Source organism: Macrotis lagotis, chromosome X (genome assembly GCF_037893015.1).
Source record: "Macrotis lagotis isolate mMagLag1 chromosome X, bilby.v1.9.chrom.fasta, whole genome shotgun sequence".
NCBI lineage: Eukaryota > Metazoa > Chordata > Mammalia > Peramelemorphia > Peramelidae > Macrotis > Macrotis lagotis.
Genome location: NC_133666.1, coordinates 468,434,815 through 468,462,453, shown reverse-complemented (window position 1 = coordinate 468,462,453; position 27,639 = coordinate 468,434,815). Strand labels below are relative to the sequence as shown.

At 36.6% G+C, this 27,639-nt stretch overlaps 1 long non-coding RNA gene across 1 annotated transcript in view; it reads left to right on the top strand.

The window, feature by feature from the left end:
- Positions 1-27,639, top strand: part of LOC141502862 (uncharacterized) — a 115,679-nt gene that overhangs the window by 2,051 nt on the left and 85,989 nt on the right. Inside the window, exon 2 of the long non-coding RNA XR_012472678.1 lies at positions 20,219-20,361. This is a non-coding gene — a long non-coding RNA (uncharacterized LOC141502862). The remainder of the gene's footprint in view (positions 1-20,218; positions 20,362-27,639) is intronic.

Here is a 27,639-nt window from a genome sequence, read left to right as displayed (position 1 = left end):
CATTGCACTTTTTTTTTTAAAGAAAAGCTTTTCATATAAAACCTGTTTGTGGTTTCCCACCATTGTATGTTGAAAGTGCTCAGATGCAAGCAAAAGTGATTGGCCTCCTAATCTCACAGTAGTAGATTAAAGGAATGATTTCTTTTGAAGTTAGTGGGTAATAGCTTCATTCTACCTCCTGGTTTACCTGGAAGAGGAACTGGAATGTGGAAGAAGAAACAAGACAAGTCATTGAAAAAATTAACTGCAAAGAGCACAGTATACTTCTGGAAAGAAAAGATAGGCTGGACTGTGTTCAAGCAAGAAAGGACAAGTAGACAGCCACAATGGCCCCCTGGTATCCTCTAAGAAGTCTGAGGAAGGCCTCCATCACTTGAGCAGGGGCTACACAAGATAGGCAGGCGATGATTGAGTTGCAAGCTGCGTTGTTAGAAGCAGGGTTCAAATCAATGAGATCACAAAGTCATAAGGGTTATCAGTATCAAAATGTTGCCCCCAGCGAAGGCCAACAAGGAGTCTCTGCAATGTCGCATGCACCCTCTACCCCCACTGACACATCCTTGAACAAGTCTGAAGGCAACTACTGATACCATCTTTTCTAGAGTCCAGAGGTACCTTGGATTTCCTGGGCAAATGTGTCTGAAACTGAGGGTTGCAATATGGCACAGTGGATAGGTCACTGGGCCAGGAATCAAGAGGAACTGAGTTTAAATCTGACCCCATACTCTTCACCCTGTTTGCCTCAGTTTCCTCATCTATAAAATGAGCTGGAGAAGAAAATGGCTACCCTATCTAGTACTTTATTAAGAAATCCTTAAGTTGGCTCATAAATAGTTGGACATGACCACAACCCTGACAAAATCAATTAGCAAGAATCCCTACTGACTACCCATTGATTTAGAAAATCACAAATTAACATTGTCTATGTTGTATCATATTTTTGTTTATTCTGTTAACATTTCCCAATTACATTTTTTTAACAAGGTAATGGGGTTAAGTGACTTGCCAGGTCCCACAGCTAGGTAATTATTTAGTATCTGAGGTAAGATTTGAATTCAGGTCTTCCTGACTCCAGAGTTGGTGTCTATCCACTTTGCCACCTAGCTGCCCCTCCCAATTACATTTTTTTAGGTTTTTTTTGTAAGGCAAACGGGGTTAAGTGGCTCGCCCAAGGACACACAGCTAGGTAATTATTAAGTGTCTGAGACCTGATTTGAACCCAGGTACTCCTGACTCCAAGGCTGGTGCTTTATCCACTATGCCACCTAGCCGCCCTGCTCCCAATTACATTTTAATCTGATTTCTCATAGCTATTTTCTAATGACCTTGGACTTTCCCAGTTCTGATACCTCTTCTTGTACCTATACTTATGATACATTGTTGGTACCTCCAATAGAATGACTAAACTCCCTCTGACTTCCCTGTTGTCAGACCTGAGATTATACTCCATAGAGATATAAAAAGACTTGAAGAGGAGGTAGGGAGGAACAGAAAATCATAGACACATATATGACACCTGGCCTCCAGAAAGAAGAAATGAAAGAGAATTAAGTGACCATAAAGGTCAGAGGCAGCCACAAATAACTACTAGGGACTCTGCTCCTGAAAGAAACAACAGACTTGAAAGTTTCATAAGTTTCCCCTCATCTTGGGTGGGGGGGGGAGAGAAAAGTCAGGGAAGGATAAGGAGAAAGTCCATACTCAAAGGGTTGTACATATAACTGTACCAGCCCTGAAGTCAGGAATACTCGAGTTCAAATCCAACTTCAGATACTTACTAGCTTTGTGACCCTGGGCAAGTCACTTGACCTCAATTGCCTCCAAAAGAAAAAAAAAAAACATTCACAGGTTTTAATGAATAAAGGCTCCTTTCTTGACAGTAGATTTTGAGTTTCCATCTTCCCCAGGCTAGAAATATAGTGGTCACTCATGATGATTGCCCCATTACTGGTTGACACAGAAACTGTCTTCTGACCTGAATCAATTTGCCCCTTTTAGGCAGTCACCAGGCCCCTTAGAGCGCCTGGGGCATCACCATTCTGGGGTCACATTTAGTGTGAGCACCAAATCATCTTAACCTTACTGCTGCTTATTACTCCCCAACTCCCCCATAGCAGGAATTGCAAGCTTGGGCTACCACATTCAGGAAGAGCAGGTTTTGATAAAGCAGAAAGAAGAGAAGGCTCCATAATGTAAGAAGGAAAAAGGACCCAGATTGGGGAGACCTGGAATGGACCAACCATAGTCTTTGCTGCAGACTTCACAATTTTACCGGGGTGGGGGGGAGGCCCCTGCTCATTGTTTCCTTGGATAAACTTTGGACCAAGTTCAGCCCTCAGTCTTGAATTTGATTATTTAAGTCTTAGGGTTCCTGACATTCAGTGGTCTACCTGGTGGTGCATTGTACTAATCCACAAACCCCTAGGAAGCACCATGCACCTTCCATCCCAAGTTCACACTATTATAAACCTAAGCAGACTTTTCATTTTGTGGGGGAACTTTATATTCCTTTAAACTCTCCCACCCACTTAAAACAGCTCAGTTCCAAAGTTCTCTCCTGGCTCAGTATCAGGGTCAGTTAAGGAATTCCCAGGGGTCCTCAAAGGAGAACTAAAGCCATTGTTCAATTTACAATATTCAAATAAAGTAAAAAATGGTTCCTTGTTCTCCCTTCTACTGGGGCTAAACTGAAATGATTTATCAATTTTGTAGCTCCATATTCTAATGGAGTTGGCATCCCCTCTGGGTGGATTCTTTATAACTGGTTCTCATGGTTTGTTTAGAAAACAGCTAATTGGTGTGTTGTTCAATAGTGAACACCAAGTTCAGGACAGCTCTGAGCTTTCTGGCTGCCTTCTCCCTTTCCCACCCCCCCCCCACCATTTTGTGAGCCCAAGAAATAACCATGAGCTTGCAGAAACTGTCCTCCAAGCCCCTGGCTATCCATGAGAATATGCTAGTTTGCTGTTTTCACTACAAGAATGTTTTGCTCCCATGAATTAGGAACTGTAATACATAAATGTGACCTTGCCAAGTAAGAAAATAGCCTTTTCCCATCACAGCAAACAATGGACCAAAACACTAGACCTATAAAATCTGACATTTATGTACACTGTAAGATTTGTAATGCAGTCTCCTCAAACAACGGTGTGAGTAGGTAGTACAAATATTAATATCCCCATTTTACAGAAAAAGAAACTAAGGTCTGGAAAGGGACTTTGACCATCACCACAAAGTTAAAAAGTTTTAGTAATTGAACCCAAATTGACTCCAAGCCCGACAAACTGCCTTTCAAAAAATACTCAGATTTTGATAATCCATAAGCAAATACAGAAGCAATGTCACATGATGGAAAGAGGACTAGATCTGGAATCAAAGGACTGGGTTCACATCTCACCTTGGTTGCCTATGTCACTTTTGGCGACAAGCAACCCCTTTGAAAATCAGAGTCCTCATCTATAAGATGAAGGGGTTAGACTTGATGGCTTCTAAAATCTCTTCCATCTCTGAATCTATGATCCTTTGGATCAATTCTGACTTGAGCTCCCTCTCACGTCTATATGCCACCTCAATCTTCTTCACCCATTCCATGGTCAATAGCATTCCCCCATTCACATTACCATATAACTATATTTTTCCTATAGCCACAAGTCATTGTAGGACCCCTAAACAACCCTGAAGAAATTAGCCAAATGTTAATAATATTCTTCCCTTCTCTGGGACCTTTTGTCAACTCTATAATAATTTACAGATTAAAATTTACTTCTTAACAAACCTCTTGATACTTGAGGAAATTGACATCTTCTATGCCTATCATTTGAGATCTGGTACAAATAAAATTTGTTGAGAATAGGCTGTCCTTGCAAAGAACATGGGAAACTTTGAATTATTTCTTTAAAAAACAAAACAGAAAATTCTGAGCTCAGAACAAGGCATAAATCAGGGGATGCAGCAGAATGTAATTTAATTAAATATTATTAAAGGGAAAAAACAAATCTGGAATTTATCATCAGAGCTTCAATTGCATTGTTTTTTTAGATGAAAAGAAGTTCATTATCTAGAAAGAAATTCAATGGAATTGCTATGTGACCTCAGCCAAGGAACTCAGATTCATAGAACATGAAAGTTAGAAGGGGTCTAAGAAACCATCTTGTCTAGTTTGGGGGAGAAGGTGGGGAAGGGCAGACTTGGGGGGGGGGGAGTGAAAGAAAACTTCTAAGCATTTTAATATAACCTTCTTGAAATGAAGGTTCTTCAGAGTTCATCATCTCAGATAAAGGACTAAATAAAACTTGATACTGAGGGGATGCCATGCAAAAATATGTGAAATCTAAAGATATTTAGGAAACTGTCATTTTACTGCCATATGATCAGAGATATTTTAAAATAATGGATGGCATTAAACTTGGGAATTGGAGACAGAGACATAGTAAAATGTCTACTCTTTGTGACTACAACATTAGGGAGGTGATACCATGACAAGCATGTGGATTAGATCTGAGTGGGGGGGGGGTGCTTATGCTAAGTCACCAATCTCATTTTCTCCTCTAGAGTCCTCTGGATCCAGTGGCCAGATATGGATCCAGATGACTGGAGATGGCCTGAATGTGAGGAAATCAGGGTTAAGTGACTTGCCCAAGGTCATACAGCTAGTGAGAGTCAAGTGCCTGAGGTTGGCTTTGAACTCCTGTCCTCCTGACTCCAAGGATCGTGCTCTAACCACAGCTAGATGGGGCAACGGATAGAGTACTGACCTTGGAGTCAGAAGGACAGCAGTTAAAATCCAGCCTTAGACATTTACTAGCTGAAGCCAGGCTTGAACTCAGGAAGATGAGTCTTTCTGACTCCAGGCCTGGTCCTTTATCCACTGTACTACCCGGCAACAACAGCAACAATAACAACAAGGTTAAAGGTGTTTTGGAATAATGGACAGTGCTGGACTTGGAAATCAGGAAGTCCTTCAATCAAATTCTACCTTTGATATTTAATAGTTTTTTGACCCTGAACCAGTCACTTCTCTGTATGCCTCAGGAAACTTGAGGATTCTTAGTCATAAAAGGATTGTGCTATCTGATGGAGAAGATTCCGCAAAAGAAATCATAGATCTCTCCTATATTAATTTGATCTTAAACAGGAAGTTCCATGTAAGAAAGGTCTAAGTCTTAATCTTTGGATTTTTTTCACAGTGCCTAATAAATGATTTTCACTCACTAGATGTTCAATAAATATATGTTGGATGAATAAATGTGGAATGGTTTCAGAAACTTGGTAAAAATGTGTTTGTTTGGAATGGGAAAGGAGGCACATGATTGTAAAGATATGGGATTTGCTATGCTATAACCACAGAATACTTAAAGAAAATAGATGTCTTGAGATGAAACCAGAACAAGGCAATAACCAGATCACATGAGATGCTGCAACCATATAAAATTCCCATGAGACTGCAATGCTGAATTGGACTAGTCCTTCCTCTAGTATCCCTATCATATCCAGAAATAAGGCAAGGAAAGGAATAGATCTAATCCTCAATAGGAATGTGGACTAGTTCAAATGTCTTTCCATCTCTCTTGAGCAGGGTCAAACATATCAGGAGAGGGAGGAGAAACAGGTGACACTTATTTTGAATCCATTCTTCAGTTGCTCCTAATGCCGTACAGGGATCTCCTATGGTTTGATGAAAAAGGAGATTTGATAGGGCTCTATTTGGATGTGAGTGGGAAGACAGGGCAGGCCATCAAGGGAAAGAAAGTGCCAGTGCATGTCAAACAGTGGAAGATATGGAATTTTCACCAGTTGCAGAAAAAGGTCACTAAATCCCATGGCACCTCACATAATGTACACTAGAAATAGAATAGAGATTGACTCAGGCAGTCAAAATGGACATTGGCAGCATCATTGTCATCTTCTTAAAAAAATTGTTAAAGATCTTGTTTTAAAATCACATATAATAATAGATGATTAACATGGTTTCTCACTTGTAGTAAAGCTCAAATCCTTAGTAGGAAATATATAACTTTGGAAAGCAAGAATTATTCAAGGAAAAGTTTTCATTGTAAAGACTACAAAAGGAGATTTTTTTATAATAAAAAAAAGCCAAATGTGGGCTCTATGAGCTTAGAACTTGAAGAAATATTGGGAGTAAGGACATCCTCTCTGTCCTATGTTATACAAGGATTCTGGAGTAGCATAAGCCATGGATCTAATCCAAAGCACACAACTGTGAGCATGGCAGTATGATGCAGTAGATGGAGTGCTGGAACTAGTATCACAAAGACCTGAGTTCAAATGTGACCTTAGACATTTATTAGTTGTGTGAGTCCCTTAACTTCTGTCTGCCTCAGTTTCATCAACTTCTTCTTATAGATATTGCAAAGATAAAAATGATATTTCTAAAACACTTAGTACAATGTCTACCCTATGGCAAATAATAAATGCTTGTTTTCTTTTCTGCTTCACTGGGACATAAGGGGAAAAGACCAGTATGATCTTATCCTTCAGTAAAGTTCTTCTTTGACTTACGTTCTAATTAGAGTAAGTCATCATGGAATAGTGAAAAAAAGAACTGGACTTACAGCCAGAAAGGTCTGAGTTCAAATTATAACTTTGATATTTATTAATTGCTTGGTCTTAGAAAAGTCCCTTAATCTCCCAATCTAAATTTCCTCATCTGTAAAATGGATTTAATAACACCTACCTCCTAGAGATGTTGCGATGAGCAAACAAGTTCATAATTGTAAAGTACTATATTATCAAGAATCATCATCATCATCATTATTTGATCTCTGTATCCCCATGAAACCAGTCATCATGAACTCTGAAGAATATATCAGGGAATGTATCTCCAATTAGCCCCATTCCTCTTTTCCACTTTCTATACTCTCCCTATTGACACTCTTCTCCCAGACACATCTGAGGGTGATACATTGGTTCTCTGAATAACTGGCAAGAGCTGGGTCCAATTTACATTACACACCTTTCTGGCAAATTCATACATTTCCTAACTGTTCTCTGTTGTTGAATCATAGCTCAAGTGCCTCCAGTGGACCGAAATAATACAGAAAATATTCACTGATGATGACGGAGACTTTCATCATTTCATTCTAAGCTTTCTTGTTTTGCAAGGATTTGAGAACCACATATGTCATAGATGAAACTTCATCTGAAATAATGAATCTGTTTATGAATTTTAAAGACATCAGAAAAAAAATGAGATAGTTGAAGGGAATTCAGAAGCACTCAGCCAAAATTATAAAGTTTTAAGAGTTAACATAGAAGTAGGTATAGTGGGAACAACATTAGTTTGGAAGCAGATGTCCTGAGTTTCAAGCCTCGGGTCTGCCATGTACTTGCTAAGTACCCCAGTGGAAATGGAGGGTTGAATTGAATTGAACTGACCTGAGTTTATATCCCATCTCAAACATTTACATGGCAGTGTGACTTTGAATATGTCACTTAAACCTTTTTTCAACCTCAGTTTCCTCATCTGTGAAATGAAAAATATATCATCTCTCTTATAAGATGGCTGGATTACAAGAGATAAAATATGCAAAACACTTTAAAATGTGTATTAAAATGCTGTAGAAAACAAATACAGTTATTACTGCTGTTAGTTCCCTGACTTTGGACAAATCAATTAACTTCTCTAAGTGCTAAATTTCCTCAACAATAAAGTGTAGATTGGGAGTGACTAAAGGAGCTTTAAGGGGAAAGCTAGGTGCTGGGTCTGGAATCAGGAAGGCTCACCTTTCTGAATTTAACTCCGACCTCAGAAACTTACTATGTTTACCTGGGCAATTCACTTAACCCCGTTTGCCTCAGTTTCCTCATCTGTAAAATGAGGTGGAGAAGGAAATGGTAAACCACTCCACTATCTTTGCCAAGAGAATCCCACATAGAGTCAGACACAAATGAAAAAGATTAAACAACATTGATAACAATAAAAGGAATTCTAAAATTTCATCTGGTTTTAATTCTCAAGACTCTTAGATGATAGGTTAGGAAAGAATAGCATGTGCAGTAGAAAGCTAAAACCAGAGTCAAACAACTAGGGTTCAACTTCTGATTTCTCTCACTTCCTACTGGTATGAATTTGGAAAAACATCACTTAATTCTCTGGGTCTCAGTTTCTTGTCTATAAAATGTTGGATTAAAGGATTCAACTATTTCTATCTCTAAATCTATTTTCCTATGATCCTTCTGAGTAAATGAAGTATGCTAAAAAAAAAGTGTTTCTACCAAGTTGTTGTTGGTTGTTCTTCATTCTGGAAGAGGATTATCACGTCAGGACTACCAAGAGAGACTCCAAAGATGGCCCTCCCTGTTAAGGAGCTTACATTCCAATTGAGGGGATATAGTATGTCCACAGAGAGAAACAAATTAACATAAAGCATTTTCAAGAGCAAGAGAAAGCTAACAAACAATGACATGTCAAATTGGATCAGTGGCAAATAATAACCATCTGTATGTCAGTTCACAGGCTCAAACCATCTCAGCAGGAAGCATAGTGTTTACAGTGATGAAAGGGATGCTTTAAGCAAAGGTTCAGCTGACTCCTGAGGAAAACATTTCCCAATCATCAAATCTTTGAAACTGTGGGACAATTTTCCAAAGAAAGATTATGGAAAGTCCATTAGCTGAATCATTTAAAGAGGACTAGATGAAACCTCCATGAGTATGCTGTAGGGAACCCTCCTGCCCTGGACACGATGACCTAATTGATCTTCTCCATCTCCAAATTTCATGAATCTCTTCACTTTCCCCCCCCCTTTAAAGAATTCCCTAATCAGTTCATCCTTCCCCTCCCTGTTTCAGAACTCACATAAATATGAAGGTTGAATCACTGAAAATCCCCAGCAAATTAAACCAATTGCCATTGGAATGTCCCAAAACATTCAGTTTCTGGCAACCCAGGCAGTAGCAATTAAGGAATGAGTGTGTGCAAGTTAATCTCACAGCATCATAGGGAACTGCATGGCAAACCAAAGCTACTCTGTGCTCATTTAATTGATAGCTATATGATGTCATAGAAGAAAACCTAATTTACAGGATGAAGAGTGGGTTGACAGCCAAAATTCCATTATTTCTCCAAGACAGATTTATCCTTAGCCTCCCAATTCCCATTTAATGCTCTGGAAGTGGTAAAAATGTGTAGAAATACTTTTGTAGTGATGATGTGGGGCTTCCTATATTAACCATCAATTCCCCAGCAGTGAACTCAAATGTCTAAGCACACATATGCAACCAGTAATCTCACACCTGTCCAGCTTTCTCTTGTCTTGCAGCAGTCTTTTCAGAAATTGTCCTCTAGAGAAGGTTACAGCTAAGAAATTTTCATCTAAAGTGGAGGAAAAAAGCACCCTACTTGTCAATGATTATTTGACCTGGCTTCTAGTATTCAGTCTTATTTAACACTTCTCTGAATGCGACTCATTCTACAGCTTACCTGTCAGGATCAGAAAAGCAAGTTTGGCATTGCCTGAATCTCTGCCTACCTCATTCATAGCTTTTCCTCTAAATCCTAACATCAGGTAATGTCCCTTGAATAGTCAATCCCTAGTTCCATGACTGATATGTGAGACCTTAGATAAATCACTTCTAATTTCTGCAGTTTAGTTTCCTCCTGTGAGATGTAAAGTATGAGTGCTTAGATTAGCTAACTAAGATTCCTTCTAACCTCACCTCTCTGGAGTTGGCCCACATTTCTCCCTTGACACCAAAAGTTCTTTACCTGGGGTCTTTGCACAGTCCCTCCCTCCCTTCCGCCCCCAACCCTAAGGGTCTGTGGATAGACTTTTTAAAAATTAATTTCTTTAATTTTTAATTTATGGAATAAAACAAGTATTTATTTAAGAAAATATAATAAAAAGATGATTGTATAACACTGTAAATCTATTGGGTACAATTATTCTTTTAAAATATATATAATAAAGTTATCATGTCTATTTCTTTTTTTTCCTTCCTTTCTTTTCTTCCCTCCACTCCCCCCATAGATTTCAACAGGCCCTTGAGCTTAAGGAAAAATTATATTCAATAAATTGGTTTCCTTTATATTATATATTTTATTTATTTTAAAAATAAATTTATCTTAAAAATATTAAATAATATTTTTATAGTACATTAAGGTCTGCAAAGTGTTTTACAAATATTATTTCATTTGATCCTCACAACAACTCCGGGAGGTAGATGGTATTATTATTCACATATTACTTAAGGAAACAGAGGCAAATCAATGGAAAAATGACTTCTCCAGGATCACACAGCTATTAAGTATATGAGATTACATTTATGTCCTATCCACTGCACTACCTCACTGCCTCCTAAGAAGGGGTTCATAAACATAGAATGTCAGTGGAATTGATGACACCAAAAAAGAGGTGAAGAACACATGTTTTATATTTACTCCACTAGATTTCATTTACCCAGATAGCTGTGCTATTCCTTCCAGCTTCCCCGGGGACCTTCTATAGGAGGGACCTGAGACTCTTCTGTGGCCTTGGAGACCAGAGTTCAAAGAAAAATGATCTGGCTCAGGGAAGGACCACACTAGTTATGCAACACTAGTCAAGTTGGAGTCAGATCCCAGGAATGTAAAGTGTTGAAGGCAGTCTCTATTTGAAAGCAATAGTCAATACCTGGAAGGAACCAAAGCTTGAGGGATAAATTAAGAAGAACTATGGCCTGGGAGATTGGTTAAAGATTTTGATACTGAAATGACTAGTTCCACAAAGTCACGCAATTTGCCACATTCAGGTCCTCATGGTACATGTCCCTAGGATGGTTTGAAGTCCTTGTCCCAAGCTAGAAAATTTTCTAGTTAAGAATTTCCTAGAGAATTGAACCTTTCTCCTTCAGCCTGGTTCAATCCAGTATTTATATTATTAGTGAAGGACATAATTTCAGCTTTGTTCTCTTTTTTGGTTCTTTTATTTTCACTCTTTGGTCCTTTATCAGAGATCTCTGTTGCATCAAACTCTCTTCCTGCTTTGCCAATTTGGGCACTTACTGCAACCAAATCCAAATCCTTCTTTAGGCTCAGTATGGCCTGATCTTTTGACCCTAATGCCATTACCATCATCCTTCTCTTATTGCCATCTGCTTCCCCTCTCTTAGGAAAGTATTACAGCTCTTACAAGGAGGGTCAACATCCTTTGGGGGCAAGTCACCACATTTCTAGTTCTTGTTATATATCAACCCTACAATTTCACCTAATTCAGTCTCATGCACCAATTGACTAGTCTATCTCCAGTGGTCAAAAATCCTTCATTCTAGTAGAGTTAAAAAGATTATCTTTACCTCTTCCTTACCTTAGAATGACTTGAGTTATTTCTCCCTAATGTTTTTATAGACTTTTCAGGTACTATGGGAATCATTTTCAATTTGCCCTCCTTAAATCTCTACTTTCTATACCCACCTGAGAATAATGCATCCCATTTAAGTCCTCTCTACCCCCAGTAGTTATAGTTCTCACTTGTTGCTGTTTAGTCAATTCAATCTTATCCAACTCTTCATGACCCTGTGCAGAATACTGTCCATGGGGATTTCTTGGCAAAGATACTAGTGTGGTTTGTTATTTCCTTCTTAGATAGAATAAGGCAAATAGAGGTGCCCAGGGTCACATAGCTAATAAATGTTTGAAGCCAAATTTAAATTCAGATCTTCTTGACTCCTGGCCCAGCCTTCTATCCACTGAGCTATCTAGCTGCCCCCACATCCCACTTAATCTTTTTCCTATTTTGAGTATTGTTCTGGATGAGGGTTATGGAGTAGAGGCAGTATGGAAGATGAGACAACAGGATATTTCAACTGCCTTTAAATTGATCTTTCCATCCCATTTTCCTTCCTCTGTAGCATATCAGCTAGACCATGTGATTTAGGCCAAGATTACTTCCAGAAACAACTTGAAAGGGATGGCAGAGAGCCACCCCTGAAGGATGGTCATGCATTCATATACTCCATACAATTCCATTGCCCACTTCATGAGGTCATGGTGAGGGAAACCACTGAAAGTCCTTTAAATTGCTAAGTAAATGAGATCTATTAATCACCATCTAAGTTAGGGGTGGAGAACCTTTTTTTCTGCCAAGGGTTATTTGGATATTTATAACATCATTTGCAGGTCATACAAAATTATCAACTTCAAAATTAGCCTGCTATATTTGGTCAAGTAATTAATTTACCCCTAAGAAGCTCCTAGATTCATTGAATTTTGAGTCCCATCTGTGGTTGCATGGCAGCACCAGACCAAATGATTTCATTGGTCTTACACAGTCCAAAGGTCAGATGTTCCTAGTCCCTGATGTCCGTGATCTAAGAAGACAACTGGTGCAGAATACTTATGTCTGTATAATAGGAAAAATACAAGGCATGAAGATGGAAGAGGACTGAGATAGAAAGTAGTGATGTGGAGAATAGAACACTGGATTTGTAGTAATTCAAATCTTACCTCAGAAATGTGTTAACTGTATGACTGTAGACAAGTCATTTTACCTCTTTCAGACTCAATTTCCTCATTTCTTCATTGTAAGGATTAAATTGTAATTTAATTGTAAGAATTAAATAAGATGAGGTGGCTAGGTAGCACAGTGGATAGAGCACTGGCTCTGGAGTCAGAAGTACCTGAGTTCAAATCTGGCCTCAGACACTTAATAATTACCTAGCTGTGTGGCCTTGGGTAAGCCACTTAACCCTATTGTCTTGAAAAATCTAAAAATAAAAAAAAGAATTAAATAAGATAATCTATACAAAGTATTTTTTAAACCCAAAGTACTAAGTACATGTTACGATTACAATTATTTTTTCTCATTTAACCTGGTGAACAGGTAGAAACATATACAGTCAAAAGGAGTTGGGAAGTGCAGAGGAGAGACTGGTTAAGATTTGATGAATAGCACAGAGGTCAGAGATCCAGTGCCTGGTCATGAGGCTTTCTATCTTTGTGTTATTATACTTATAAGGCCATTTATAGGTAGTGTCTGCATTCATTCAGAATCATGACTTGTCTTTCTCCAGATCCTTTGCAAAGGAAGCACAATAATTAAGAAGGGTAAGCAAAGATGAAAGTCATTATCAGATCCACCCCAGATCTTCCTGTGAATTGTTCAACTAAGATTACTCCCAATTTCTTGTCCCTAAAGAAAAGTACTTAGGAGCACGATGTTACGACTACCCCTAAAAAATATAGATTTATAGATAGATATAGCTATAGATATAGATGAATGTATGAAAAAGGGGATGCATATCTTCATAACAATGATATATACATATCACTATATCCATGGGACAATCTTACAAGAAACTTGACAGGCTGATTATTGTCTCAATTTTTTTTCCCACTGCCAGTCATTATGCTTTTGGGGGGGGGGGTTGTTTGTTTGTTTGTTTGTTTTTAATGGGGGAAAACTCTGGCAAAGTATAAATTCACCATCTGTGACTTCCAGTTAAATTCCACCCTCTCCTCCCTTCTCTCACCTTTGTCTCCTTCTACTTCCCCACCCCCTTCCTTTACTGGCCCTCTCCCCTTTAGTTTTTGGATAACGAACCTTCTATTTCCAGATTTGTTTAATCTGCACTAAGTAAACGAAGAAGTTCTATTAGCCAATTCACGCATTTGAAGGATAACCAGAATCTTTTTTCTACTAAAATGTCACTGAGCCGGAATGTGAGGGCTTTGAGGCTTGCCAAATGGGGATCATTAATTCCCTCCAGGATCAAGTCGGTAACCAAACACCCTTCTATAGGACTCTTTACTGAAGGGGAACGGGGCATGGGGGTGGGGGTAGGGGGAAGGGGAGGCTTGATGTCTGCTTTTAAGGGCTAATTGGGTTGAAATTCACACTTACTCCTTACATTTGTGTAGGCAATACTAAATCTTGGCCTTAATCATACTGTTCAATATCAAAGCTGTGCTCCTTCCCCAGTGGATTTAATTGCCTGATATGGGTTTAATTACAGGTATGATTTGATAGAAAGAATATCACAATTCAGTTATTTTGTTGCTCAGTTTCCCAGCAGCCTGCTCCCACCCTCCCTTTAAAAAAAATCTGAATTGAATATAGTCTGAATTTTAAGGTGACTGACTTTCCAGTCCCAAGGCTTGACAGTTTGATTCATCTCATTCATAAGGTCATATTGACTTGTTAGTCATTTAGCCCTGGAATGCCACCCCTCAGCCAACGTAATAATTCTTGCCATGGAAAGCCATTGTGTGCCTGACAGAACCAAGTTTAAAACCTGAAAAGGGCTGGGTCTCCATTTTCCTTCCCTTGAAGCCCTTGGCAAGGTTACTATACAATGGAGTTTACTAAGAAACCTAGGAAACAGCACCAACAGCTGAGTCTTGAGGAAACATTACCATATCTTGGATTGGAGCTAATGAAACTGGGGAAACTTCAAGAGGATGAGTCTAGAGCCTTGGCAACAGTAGATCTGAAAGTTGAGTGGCCTGGAGGGTGGGGGGGAGACATTAAAGAACTTTAACCCGGAGATAATATAGTCATGATGTTGTCTCTTTAATATACAAAAATAAAATGGGTGTCCCCTAGGAGTAATGTAGGTGTTGATTTATTCTTAATAATAATTATCCATTAGTAGACTTGGTAAATGATGAGAGTCGTCTCTCAGATGGACCATAACCCTGGGGTGTAGAACAGCTTTTTGCTCACCTGATTTAAGAAGTCTAAAACCATAGAGAAAGAATAAAAGAAAAGAATCTCAATTCTCCTGAAGCTGCCAAAACTACTTATGAATACTTTGCCCAATGACATAGAAACAAAGCTGTGAGCAAGATTCATCACCAAATTCTTTTACTTGAGGTTTATTTATTGTAGTTATTGCACAGAAACATTCTTCCCACCATAACATCATTCCTGATAGTAAATTATTTGTTCAGAGAAGCACTATCACCTCCCCAAGCTAACCACCATTTATTCAATACCTCTATTCTCGAGTCCCCATTTTTCATTCAATCCCTTCTTGACTAGAGCAGAATTAATCCTTCTTTTACTTTTCTATGATTTATTGTCAATATGGGACCCCCCCCAAAATATATGCAATCTTAGACTGTTTGAGATATACCCACAAGCACCTCAAGGGTGATGATAGTCTTGCTTGTCTTCTTCCCTAGTCAGGAGAACTGAAGGTATTATATTTAATTTGAAATGTCAAAATTTAAAAAGGACTTGAATAATTCAAAGGAGAAACAACTAAGATCAGACCACATGATAATCACTTAAAGGAACATCAGTTCAGATGTAGTCTGAAGAAGACAAGATTTAGAAAGAACATGAGAGGTGATTTACAGTATCTGAAAGGCTCTCTTAGGCAAGAGGGATTAGATTTGTTCTAGTCTCTATGGGGAAGAACTCACCTTCCTCCTCTTGTACATTCTATTTTTCAGGGTTCCTGCCAAGAATGGGCTTTGAAACCCCTTTTTGTTGTTCAGTTGTTTCAAACATTTCTGACTCTGTGTTCCCATTTAGAGTTTTCTTGGAAAAGATATTGGAGTGGTCTTCCATTTCCTTCCCCAGCTCATTTTACAGATGAGGAAACTGAGGCAAACAGGTGACTTCCCCAGAGTCTCACAGTTAGTAAATGTTTGAGGCTGGTTTTGAACTCCAGAAGATGAATGAGTCTTCCTACCTCCAGATCAAAAGATGTAGGTACAAAGGAGAGAAATTTGGATGTGGTAAAAGAAAAAAAAAATGAGAGAGGTATTCAGTAGAATACACTGCCGTGGGAAATAGTCTTCAAACAATAACTGGATGAGCACCCATTGGTGACATTGTTGGGGGAAGGGATTCTCATTTAGGTATGGATTCCCTGCCAGTTCTAAGTTCTGCTATTAAGGTGAATGCTTAGTTTGGAACCAATCTTTGACAGAAGTATTTCTAAGACTTAGCATTGGAATCAGCAGACATACTTTGTTCCAATTTACTTTTTTGCCAGTCTGAGGCATTTAAAATTAAGATAATAAGATTTGACATCTTGAGGTATGTTTTTTTTCTTAACATTGTTTAAGAAGTCATCAGATAGTTATAGTTTATAGTCATTTTTTCTTATGGTGATTTTCATGTACTACTTGCACTTGTCATTATTTATGTTAAATTACTACTTCTGCAAATAGATCATAAACTCCTTGAAATTGCTATGTCTAACTTGATGTAGAAGAGAATTTTGAACTTTGCTTTGGAAGGCTTGGTTTGGAATCCTTTCCCTGACATTTACTTTCTAGGATTCAGTTTCCTCCTCTTTTACATTCTACCTTTCAGGGTTACTGCCAGGAATGGGCTTTGAAACTCTTTTTTGTTGTTCATTTGTTTCAATCATTTCTGACTATGGTCCCATTTAGAATTTTCTTGGAAAAGATATTGGAGTAGTCTTCCATTTCCTTCCCCAGCTCATTTTACAGATGAGGAAACTGAGGCAAACAGGGTTAAGTGACTTCTCCAGATTCACACAGTTAGTAAGTGTCTGAGCCTGGTTTTGAACTCCAGAAGATGAATGAGTCTTCCTACTTCCAGATCAAGCACTCTATTCACTATACCACCTAGCTGCCCCTTGAAATTCATAATGTGCTAAATAATCTTGAGATATTATGCTCCCTCAGTTGCCTAGCACAGTGCTTTATACAAAGGAGATGCTCAATAAGTATTTATATTGAATGCTAACAACTATATATGTTCAAGGCAACATGGGTTAGGCACTTTTTGAAAATCATAGGATCATGGAATCAGAATTGGGAAGGATTTCAGTTTACCCTCTGAAAACTGAGGAAAATGAGGGCCCAGTCACATAGAAAATAAGATTTTGAGTCAGAAACTGAACCCAGTTCTTCCTCATGCCAAATTCAATACTGTATCCAATATATCACATTGCCTCTCCATGTTAAAGAAATGATATCTCTTCAGTGATGGATTGTACTGTGTGACCATCTGACCTTGAGATTATGTGGGTATGAATTAATTAGTTCATTGGTAAGTATAGTCCATGAATAAATGATCGACTGAATACATGAATAGCCTTCAGGCCTGAAAAGTTCTTTCAACAAATCACTATTTACTTTGCTTCCAGGAAAAGAGCTTTCTGGGGATTGACATAGTACATTTTTCCAGAATCTGAGTGAAAAGAGCACCAAGTATCAATATCTCATATCTACTTTTACACTCTGTGTATCCAACCATTTATTAAAGGTTAGTTAATTTAAGGCAAATTGATCAATAACTGACCTAATTTGTTACAAAACATAAATTTGGGCATGATTTTTCATGTGGCTAAAGTCTATACCTCTTAAAGATTAGCAGAATAGTGGAGTGAAAAGCATGATGCATTTAGAGTGAGAAGATCTAGGTTCAAACCTAGATGCCACTTACATAGACCATTTAACTTTTCGGGACCTCAGTTTTCTCATCAATAAAATGAGGAAGTTGGACTAACTTCCTCCTATCTCTAAATCTATAATCCTATGAATCCAAAATGTTAATGAATCTATAGATACTTAACCTCTCTACTACTTACTACCTGTGTGATGGGCAAACTATTTAGTCTTTTCATCCATAAAATGGGGGAATTTAAGTTAGATTTCCTCAAAGGTACCTTTTGAAACAAAAACAATGACTCTATGATATAATTGTGGTGGTACCGATATATGCTCCACATTCCCATCAGTTTTTCATCAACAAAATGAAGTCATGATTCAAGACAATGAGTACATGAATGAGTACATGCCTGAAAAGTGTGGATTTCAACCTGCTTCTATTTATGCTTTCTTACCAACATATTGAAGCCCAAGTTTTTTCTCTATAAGGAAAAGACTAGGGTTTTCTTTATCCTACTCATTTATCCTCCTGATAATCTTATGGCTATTAAATGTGTATTTATCATGAAATACTATACATAGACATATATGTATTATATATGTATGTATGCATTATATATACATATATAATGAAAACAGAGGAGCACCATAACCAGATAAAAAGCAAACAGTTCATAGTTTCCAAAGATTTTTACAATTCAGTTCCAGTCCCCTACTAGGGGCTACTTACTACTCTGGTTCTATTCCTTTATCCATAAAAGAAAAGCCCTGAATAAAGCTACCTTGTAGGCCTCTGTTCAAGTCTTTGATGATGATAATATCAAATAACACAGGGCCCAGGACATAGTTCTATAATACTAGAGTCTTTATCTTTTGTTTCAAATTTTACCTATGATACTTTCTTTTAATCATGAGCAAGTCACTGTCTTTTTGATGCTCAAACTTTCCTCATAGGAAGGAATATAAGATCTTCCACAGTAGAGACTATTTCTTTTGTCTTCATGTACCCAGTAACTAGCAATTGTCTGGAATATTGTATACACTTAACAAATGTTTGATAAATTGCTTTCTATTCACTAATTGTACTCTTAAGTCCAATCATTCAACCTACCTAGTTCAAATTTCTCTCTATTATTCCAAAAGATCACATAAGAATTTGTCAACTATATTGTTATAATCCAGCAATACTGTTATAATCTAGTAATACTTTCTAAAAAAAATTAGTATGGCATTACTTGCTCATAATGATCCTATTCTGACTCATTTATAAAAGTTATAAAACTATTAATGATTAATGAATATTTAATTCTAATATGCTGCCAGGGATTAATATCAATATTACCACCCTATAGGTTTAGCAGATCAAGCCATCTGCCTGACTTTATTTCTGTACCATTTCTCTTATTCATGAGATTCTTCAAAGATTAGTTCAGCAATAAAAATTTTTCCAGATAAGAGCATTCTCTTTGGTAAAAGAAGAAAAAAATAGGAATTAGGTTATTCAGGGTTCTCTCAAACATCTATAGTCATCTTTTTTTTCCCTAGCTATTATTATTCTTCCCCTTGTTGCCAGAATAGTTTTTTAAGTCCTTTTTAAAAATAAAAAAGTCCTTTTTGTTGTCCTTGGCACTTAGTATAGGCCTTAGCTTGTTATGAGCTTTTGACCTTATTAACATTTTTTCTTAGCAACTTCATCACTCCTTTGAACTCAGATTTGGTTGTTTATTTGCCCTTGTCTCTATCTCTTGCCCATGTCCTTTTAAAGTAGAAGTTCACTGATGAACAACCTTTATGTATCTCTCACTATCTCTTCAGATACTTCCCAGTCTTCTTCTTCCTCAAAATAACTTAGACTTTCATTACCAGAATTTTGTTCTTGAAAATTCTCCATTCCTCTTGAGTCAGAGTTACAGACCACAGGATTCTACCTCTGTCACCATCAAATTCTTTTTTTTATTTAATTTTGTTAAGTTCTATGGCCTTCCTCCCTCCCTGCACTAGAAAAGACCTCCATCTGACACAGATATATATTATACAAAATCATACTCTGCATACTTCTATTTATTAGTTCTTTCTCTGGAGGTAGATAGTATGTTCCTTCATAGGTCTTTTAAAAGCTATTCACCACAAGTCTAAAGTCAAACCTTATCTACCTTTTTCCTCCTTACCTATCGTGAACTCTAAGATGGCCTGTTCACTGCTACTTGCCAAAGTTTCCATCATTTCTACTTGAATGTAATAAAACTAAAGAGAGAGAGTCTAGTCAGAGTTGGTTCATGGTACTGGAAAGTAGATTTTAGGCTTCCTTTCCAGACCTGCTTTGCCTCTGAGACTACACTTTAGACCTGTGTTAGTTGTTGAACTCTCCATTTCACCTCATTTGCTCTGACTTTGAAATATGAATGGCTTCACTTCTACTTGCCTCAAATCAAGGTAGTGAAGATCAAGGAAGTAATGCTTGTCCAAGTCATTGGAATATACAAAAGAATCCACTAGTTTGGCCTGAACTCTGTTCTTGCACGTTTACTGTATTTGTTGGCCAGGGTTTCAGTATATTCATAATGTTAAGCTTGTTGTTATTACCATAACAGGAATGAATGCTAATGGATTTTATCTTCAATCTGGACATTTGTATACAATAGCATTCTATTGCTAATGAGAAGCAGAATTAGAATTTCCTAAAGTAATCAACTGTTCTACAAATAGGAAGAAAAGTCTGAAGACAAAACTTTGCCATTTCCAAAATATTTTTTTTCACTTATTAGACTTGGTTAATATTTTTGTTCTGTTCTTCTTTTCTTGTGCTGATTGAGTGTGACTATTGTTAGCCCCTAACAAATACACACTTACAGAAAAGAGTTAGGCCAATCCTATGGAAACAATAGTGCTTATTTTTTTTCCCTCCAGGAGTCAAAGTTCATCCATTCAGACTTTGGGGGAGAGAAGCAAGATGGCAGAGTAAAGAAAGCTGAATTCTCCCAATATTTTCCTCCAAACAACTTTTAAAAAATTACTGAAATAGAATTTAGGACTGGCAGAGACAACAAAAGGTAAGAGGGAGAAATTCTTCCAGTTCAAGACAATAAAGAAAGTTGAGAAAAAGAGAAGGAGACTGGCCTAGAGTCAACATGGATAAAACACTAGTGGAAAGACTAGGTGGTGAGGACAGAAGCAGAAGCAGCTTGGGGAGCTCTCAGGCCAAAGATGGTCAGAATGAGATTACACAGAATCTCTGGGCTAACAATAGATGTATAGTCATCAACAATAGATGCTATGTGGCCACTCCACCCACTTCTGGGTCACAGTTAGTTGAAGGGCAGAGAGGAGCCCTTTATGTCAAGAGGATATGGAAGTCCAAAGATATGTAGCACTTCCAGCTCCAGGAGATCATAGGTTCTTCCAGATTAAGGAATAATAGACAGAGAGAACAATGACCAGAAGGCAAAGGAGCTAGGATTACAACAAAGAATAAAGTATCCAGAAAAACTGAGTATATTCCTTCAAGGGGAAAAGGAAAGATTTTGAGCCTTCCTGAAGAAAAGACCAGGGTTAATTTAGAAAATTTTCACTTGAAAGATGTTACCTTGGAAATAGATTGGATAATTTAAAATAACTGCAGATCAAATTAAATACTTTGAAGTCTACTTCCCAAGACAAACCCTGAAACTGTATGAACACAATTACAAATCACTTTTTATACAAATAAAGTCAGATCTAAACAACTGGAAAAATGTCAGTCACTCATAGTTAGGTTGAGCTAATATAATGAAAATGACTCAAATTAAATTACTTATTCAGTACCATACCAATCAAACTACCAAAAAAGTTATTTTAGTGAACTAGAAAAAATAGTAACAAAATTCATATGTAGCAACAAAAGGTCAAGAATATCAAGGGAACTGATGAAAAAAATGTAAAGGAAGGTAGCCTTACTCTACTATAGAAGTGGCAGTCATTAAAACTGTCTGGTGCTGGTTAAGAAATAGAGTAATGGATCAGTGGATTAGGATAGGTTCAAAGGAAACAGTAATAAATGACTTCAGTAATCTGTTTGGCAAACACAAAGATTAATTTCTGGTATGAGAACTCTCTACATGACAAAAATTGTTGGGAAAAGTGAAAAATAGTGTGACAAAAACTAGGCATAGACCCACATCTCATACCCTATACCAATATAAGGTCAAAATGGGTAGAGAATTTAGACATCAAGAGCGATAACCTAGACCAATTAATAGATCAAGAAATAGTCTGTTGAATTTATGGAAAGGGGGAGAAATTTATGACCAAATAAGAATTATTTTGTAATTTATATGAAAATGGATGATTTTGACTATTTTAAATTAATTTGTTTGCACTAATAAAACCATTGCTGCCAAGATTAGAAGGAAAACAGAAAATTCAGAAACAATTTTCACAGCTAGGGAGTCTGAGAAAGGTCACTTTCCTAAAATATATTGAGAATTGAAGCAAATTTGTAAGGTTATAAGTCATTCCCCAATTGATAAATGATCAAAGATATGAATAGGCAGTTTTCAAATGAAAAAATAAAAATTATATATAATCATATGAAAAAATTCTCCTAATCATTACTGATTAGAAAAATGCAAATTAAAACAATTCTGAAGTACTACCTCACACTTATCAGATTGGCTAATATGACAGAAAGGGAAAATGATCGATGTTGGACAGGCTATGGGAAGATCGAAACATTAATACACTGTGTTGGAGTTGTTAACTTGTTCAACCATTCAAGAGAGCAATATGAATCTATGCCCCAAAGAGCAATAAAAAGGATTATACTATTTAACTCAATAATGCAATAGGTCTATATCCAGAAGAAATCATAAAAAATGAGAAAAGTCTCACATGTTCCAAAATATTCATAGCAGCTCTTTTTGTAGTGGCAAAGAATTGGAAATTGAGGGGATAGACATCAACTGGAGAATAACTGAACAAGTTATGGTATGAATGTTATGGAGTGCTATTGTTCTATAAGAAACCATGAAGTTGGACTCTAGAGAAGCGTAGAACAAATTACAAGAACTGATGCTGAGTGAAGGAAGCAGAACCAAGAGAACATTGTACACATTAACAACATTGTTAGTTGATCGACCTTGATGGTCACAGCTCCCTTCAGCAGTCCAGAGACCTAGGATAACCCTGGGAGACCTGTTATGGACAATACTATCCATATTCAGAGGAAACAAAACAAAACAAAGAAAAATCTACAGAATCTGATGAACAATACCTTTTTCAAAAATTTCTCATTTATTTTTCTTTCCTATTTCATGGCTTTCTTTCTTTACCCTTAGTCCTAATTCCTCATACAGAAAATAGCTAATTTGTAAATATGTTAAACACAAATATATATGTACAATATTCACCAGACTGTTCATAGTTGAGGATGATGGGGTGGGAAGAAAACTATGTGATTTATAAATACGCCTATGCATGTAGATGAATGTCGAAAAACCTTCATAATATGTATTTGAAAAATAAAATATCAATTGTGGGAAAAAATAAATAGATTGGATATGGCTAGAGGTGGTAAAAGATAGGGAGGAATCAAAACTGACACCTAGGTTGCAAGATAGAAGAACTGGGAGGATGGTAGTGTTCTCTTAAGTAATACAGAATTTAGGAGGGAGGCGGCAGCAGGTAGGGTTAAGGGGAAAAGATAAATGAATTCAATTTTAACCATGTTGAGGCTAAGATGTCTACTATTTGGGCAGCTAGCTGGTACACTGGAAAAAACTCAGGCTTGAAGTTACAAATATTAATCTTCTTGAGTTAAATCTGGTTCCAGACTTTTACTAGCTGTGTGCCCTAAACAAATCCCTTAATCCTGTTTGCCCCAGTTCCTCATCTATAAAATGAGCTGAAGAAGGAAATGGCAAACCACTTAGTGTCACTGCCAAGAAAACCTCAAATGAAGTCAAGAAAGAATTGGACATGACTGAAATGACTGAGCTACACAACAATTAATGAATCAAAGAAGAAATCATAAAAATAATCAATAATTTCATTAAAGAGAATAACAATGAGACATTTCAAAATTTGCAAGATATGGTCAAAGCAATGCTTTAAGGAAAATTTATATCTCTAAATATATAAAACAATAAAAAAGAGAAAGATCAGATTGATGAGTTGGGCATAGAATTAAAACTGCAAAAGCATAATTAAAAATCATTAATTAAACTCTAAAATGGAAGTCCTAAAAATCAAAGGAGTGATTAATAAAATGGAATTTTAAAAAAATGAACTAATAAAAAAATTATGATCTAGTTTTATTAAAAACTAATAAAATAGACAAACCATTGTTTAATTTGATTTTTAAAAAGGGATAAAGAAGAAAATCAAATTACTAGCATCAAAAATTAAAAAGGTGAATGCACAACTAATGAAGATGAAATTAAAGCATTTATTATGAGTTATTTTATCCAATTACATGACAGTAAAACTAACAATCTTGGTGACATGGTCGAATATTTACAAAAATAAACTACACAGATTAACCAAAAAAGAAAATAGAATTCTTAACCCTATTTTAGAAAAAGAAATTGAATGAGTCATCAATGAACTCCCTAAGAAGGTTGCAGGATATAAAATAAATCAATGTAAATCATCATTTTTATGAATAAATCAATGTAAATCATCATGTTTATAAACAAAACATTATAAAGAGAAATTTAATTTAAAATAACTATAGACAAAATAAAATATTTGAGAGTCTACCTGCCACGGCAAACCCAAGGATTATCTGACTACAATTACAAAACACTTTCACAAAAATAAGGGTAGATCTAATCAACAATAATTACTTATGTGTAGACTAAACCAATGTAATAAAATGACAATTATTTATAAATTAGTTTACTTAGAGTCATACTAGTCGAACTACCAAAGAATTATTTCATAGGAAAAATAGTAACAAAATTCATCTGGAAGAACAGAAGTCAAGAAGATCAAGGGAATCAATAAAAAAAGTTGACTAAGGTTGCCTAGCAGTTCCAGATTTCAAACTATATTACAGAGTTATAATCATCAAAATCATCTGGTTCAAAGAAATAAAGTGGTAAATCACTTGAATAGATGAGTTATACAATATACAGTAGTGAATGACTACAGTAATCTAGAAAGAACTTATGTTGAAAAATGTACATGATACACAGTAGCAAATAACCACAGTAATCAACCCCAAAGATCCAAACTTTAGGGGAAAGAAATCAACATTTGACAAAAATTGCTGGGAAGATTGGAAAGCAGTTTGGCAAAAAATTAGGCTTAGATCAGCATTTTACACTAATATCAGATAAAGTAAAAATTGGGTAAGTGATGCAGACAAAAGGAGTGATTTCAAAAGTAAATTAGAGGAGCATAGGAAAGTATACTTGTCAATTGGTGAATGGCTAAACAATGGTATATGATTGTAATGAAATACTATTGTGCTTTTTGAAATCATGAGCAGGATGATTTCAGAAAAACTGGAAGACTTAAAAAAAACTGATGCAAAGTGAAGTAGACAAAACCCAGAGAACATTATACATGATAAGCAATATTGTAAGGATGACTTTGCTACTCTGATCAAGACAATGATCCAATACAATTTCAAAGGACCTATGATGAAAAATGCTTTGCAAATTGATGAATTCTGTATGCAAATTAAAGCATACTTCTTTTTACTGTATTTTTATAGACATATAGAAATGTTTTACATGATCTCATATGCATAACTGAAATCAAATTTCTTGCCTTCTTAAGACATGAGCAAAAGAGGGAGGGAGAGAATTCAAAACTCAAAATTTTTTGAAATGATGGTTAAATATTTTTACATGTGATTGGGAAATACCTTACGAAATAAAAATAATTTCAAATAAACAAAGCTCATCCATTCTCTAAGCTGGTCTCTACAGCTTGTCATCATAGTGATACATGTAAATGTCACTTAGAAACAGGCCACTACATAGATCCAAGATAAAAAAAATTTTATTATTTCACACTCCTATAACATCGTGTTTCTAAAAATGTTTCTTCTAATCATTCAGAAACATTGTCAGAACAGTGCCTCATTGTTGATGTAGTTGAACTTGAGAGCTAATGCTGTTTATTCATAAAATTCAATAGACACATATGGCAGCAAACTGGGAAGGAAGGACTGTGTTTGGCATGATAACAACTCTCTCTGAGCCATCACAGTACAGTGATGTTTATGATTCTTCCTGCCAGCAAATGACTTCACTGTCTCTGAAACAGATGAATTCTCTTAATGTAAATAGGAAGGTTCCAAGCAAGTTTCTGAAACCAATCTGATCATTGACTGACCAAGTGGCTACATTATTTCTAGGTTCATGAGTTTGGGGCAGGAAAACTTGCAAAGCATCACCCAGTAGATAGGAGCTCTGTATGCTTATTTCACTGATACAATATAGTTGCCAAAACAATTTGACATTTGAGGTTGCCATGGAAGACCCTTACCTGGATGTTGTTCTCTAATTAATTCCTTCCTTCTGGTTTTATTCCTGCAAATATCCTTCCTGGAATGTCCTTTCCAGTCTTCATTTCTCTAAGTCCTGCCATCTTTCAAGAAAGCTTCATATCCTACCTCACTATAATTTACACTAATTGATATTAAGTGCCAGATATGTTCAAGTTCTGTTTCAAGGACTGAAGATTTAGAAATGAGATATCCCTTAAGAATTTTCAAAGTGTGGTGGCTAGGTGGTGCAGTGGATAGAGCACCGGCCCTGGAGTCAGGAGGACCTGAGTTCAAATCTGACCTCAGACACTTAGACACTCAGACACACCTAACTGTGTGGCCTGGGGCAAGCCACTTAACCCCATTTGCCTTGCAAAAAAAAAAAAAAGAATTTTCAAAGCAATTGCAACATATATGGTAGCAATGTATAATGAAAAGAGAATCTAGTTTCCAGGTGTCCCTTGCTAACTATCTAATTGAAATGACTCACTTTGCCTTATCTTGGCTTCAGCTTTTTGAGCCTAGATGATGTCTGCACTGAACCTTTAACACACACACACACACACACACACACACACACACACATACACACACATACACACACATATACACACAGATAAGGATGAAAGTATATAAAATGTGATAAGGACAAAAAAAAGATATCCAGAAAAATGCATTAAGGAGTTTTAGATAAGATAAACCACTTTTAGCTAGGATGGTGGGAACATGAGGATGAGATGGAAACCTAGGGGTAGGGAGAAGCAGGGAAAAGAAACTCAAGGGATACTTTATAGAGGACTCTGTACCTAATATAGCTCTTGATAGGCATGGTGGCACAATTCTCTGTAAGGAGATCCAAATTTAAATTCTAAACTTTATATATATATAATTAGAAGAACATGAAAGGGTTTAAGGAATGTCCTCTAAAGTCTTCATTTCTCTATCAATTGCATATCACATTCTTCTATTTGACTACCTTTCCATTTTGGTCCTGATTTTCTTCTCTCTTGGAATGTCATTTCCTCCTTTCACTTGTAAATTATTTATTTACTTCTATTTAGAACTCTTTGGCAGAAGAGATTGAGTTTTTCCTCATTTGCCCTCCCTATAGACCTTGTACGCTATGAAAAATTAGATGATAAGGGCTTCCTAACAGTGTTAGTAGCAAAGTCAAAGGAATAGCAGTATCTGATGGAAGTATCCACATAAGAAGTTGTGAGGAACACAGCAGGGACCAAATCAGTCACACTGAGGAAAGATAGCTTCAAGACTCTACAGGTTTACCAAAATTCAAAGTCCAGCAGAGAGCAACACCTAAGAGAAACTTCCTGAGGAATTCATAAAGGGAGAAAAGGACTTCTATTATCTATGAGTAATCAATTTACCATATGTGCTCTCTAAGTTTAGGCCTATTTTCCCCATAGATCTTTTGTATAATTATGGAAGACTATATTCTAGACATTGAAGAGAGGGGGATTTCTCTATGCACCAATTCTTCTAAAATCATCTCAGTAAATATGTCTTTCTAAAAACTGATTAACTCTGGTAGGCTCCTTAATCATCAGTGGAGAACACATAAGAAAGGGACTTGCAGCAATATTTCTAAAAACCATCAGTCTCTCAAAGATAATCCTAGAACCTTGAGGGGAGCAATAATAATGCTCTCTGGGGATTCAGTCTGCCAATAAAAGTGAGAAATAGACAAGTTGCTCAAAAGGGGTGCTACACCCAACACTCAAATGGATCAATTCGGGAGTTTCCCTGATGATACAAATCAAAACACATTTCTCTCTGCCTGCCTATCCTTTGACATTTCTTTTATGTTCTCCCAAAAGTTCACCTCAAAGGGAAT